Raw genomic sequence first — 2,427 nt, 5'->3', positions numbered from 1 at the left:
TGTATCTATCTGTGTGTGTAGAGATGAACTTAATCTGGAGTCAGTACTGGACATCTACAACAATCCTATCCCCACAATCTGCCTTGCACAGCACACCTCACCTCACTTTTCAAAACAATCATGGCATTTGACAGCCTCAGAAGCATCCTGCCTTTTTCTATTCTGAGTGGCATGTACACTGCATGAAGCCTGTCAAAAGCAGATGTAAATGTTCGACTGTATATGTTTACCAATTAAATTCTTGAATTTCACTTGCATTTCAATTGAGGTATCAAACAGGAAGCAGCATTGCAATTTGAATTTTGCACAACCCTGATGTTTACACATTTACAATTACACATATTGACACACACACACACACACACACACACTTGGGGTTTCATTAGCTACTCAACTATCTAGTCAAATCACTAGTTGTACGGTGATGTAGGCAGCTGTCTACTAGTCATGAACAAAATAAAGACTAAAGGCTAAACAGGCCAGAAATACTCACCAAGATGAGACCTGCTACACAGTGACATGTAAGTTATGTGGAGCTGTATTGAAATACAATAAGACTTGTGCTATGTGTAAGCATCTAAACATAAAACACCCACCTTCAACAGCTAGCACTAGCAGTAATGTTAGCACCAGCATTGTACTGGTACAACACTGTACACTACGAGTAAAAATCAGTAGTCTGGAAAACCCTAACATACATACACACACACACACACAAACAGAATTGCACAGTGGTAGACAACCCCCCACACACACACACACACACACACACGCTCCCAGGAGCTGCACACAAGCATGTTGATCAGAGCATCCTACAGCAGAGCCAGGGAGACACACCAGTATGGGTTGGACTTAACATTTTAATCATTTGTGTGTAAGGTCATGTCTCAGTTGTCGGGCTACACACAAGCTGTTGATACACTAGGATGACAGAGGAGTTTACACTGGGCTTGGCACATGGATTGACAAAAATCATTTCACCCACACAATAAGTACACACATCCAAACTCACAAACACACACACACACACACTCAGAAATCTCACACATACTAACTCACACACACACACACACACACACTCAGAAATCTCACACATACTAACTCGACCACCCACACAGTACATGCACAAATTTGATGTCAAAATAAATCCATTCCCTCTGTTGTCTTCAAAAGCCACACACACACACACACACACACACACACACACACACACACACACACACACACACACACACACACACACTTGGATTACAACCCAGTCTCTCTTTTTCTCAGCATCTCACCGTGTACATACATTATTCACAACAAATACATACATACATACATACATACATACATACATACATACATACATACATATCAAATCCTGTTTTTGTGTTTGTATGCAGTGAACATGTAGTTTAGAGGTTGTGTGTACTGTATGCATGTGAGAGACAGTGACGTTATGTGATTGCATGTGTGCGCAGATGTTTCAGAATTCCTGTGCATTTGTGTGTGCGTGCATTTGTGTACATGCACGTGTTCGTCCCACAAAATGTGGCGTGTCACAACTTCAGAGATCAATCCGATATCACCAGAAAACGTTCAAGTTCTTAATAATAACAAATAAAATAAAATTACAATAATAAAAAAAAACAAACAACATCAATGACAACAAACATATCTACAATAACACCATGTGCAAGAACATACATTTGGTTCTAAGGCAAGATTTGTTGTTGTTCCACAGGACTAGTGCTTTCAATGCAGCGTCTCAGTCATGTGACCAGTGTCCACCTCTCCCTCCTGCCATTCCTCTGTGGCCGCACCTCAGCTCAGTGCCCCAGAGGCTCATGGGAGTCTTTCACATTGAATAGCACCATAGGAATTCCCTTCAACAGTAATCGCCTTCCCTCCACTGGCTCGAGCGTTTTCCGGAGAGTTCTGAGCTGTTGACCGCAGACTGCCAGGAGGCGGAGAGCAGAAATATTCATGGGAGGTATCAAGGGAGCCATTTCCACTGATGAAAACGGACTAGATGCTTTTGTCTCAGCTCTCCATTGTATCCCAAAGAGCACAATGTCAATGTCTGTTAGTCTGTCTGTGACTTGCAGTAGGGAGTAGAAGGTGAAGAGAAACGAAAGAAAGAATAGTTTTAGGGGTGGAAGACCACTGCTACTTCTGTAAGTGCCTGATAAGCGCACTTTCTTATTTCTCCTTATGGGTTGGTCATGTCCGTGAACGAAATGTATTGCAATAAGACACACACAAACATACACAGCATGGAACACATGCGTACACACATCTTTACAATGGAAAGATCAAATGAAACGGTCTATAGCATAGGAAAGGTTCTCAGACATTGAGTCATCAAAGGCATCCACACACCCCACACACACACACACACACACACACACACACACACACACACACACACACACACACACA

The sequence above is a fragment of the Alosa alosa genome, chromosome 1, assembly GCF_017589495.1.
Source record: "Alosa alosa isolate M-15738 ecotype Scorff River chromosome 1, AALO_Geno_1.1, whole genome shotgun sequence".
Classification (NCBI taxonomy): Eukaryota; Metazoa; Chordata; class Actinopteri; order Clupeiformes; family Clupeidae; genus Alosa; species Alosa alosa.
The sequence above is the reverse complement of the archived record's forward strand: the minus strand, read 5'-3'. Positions refer to the sequence as shown.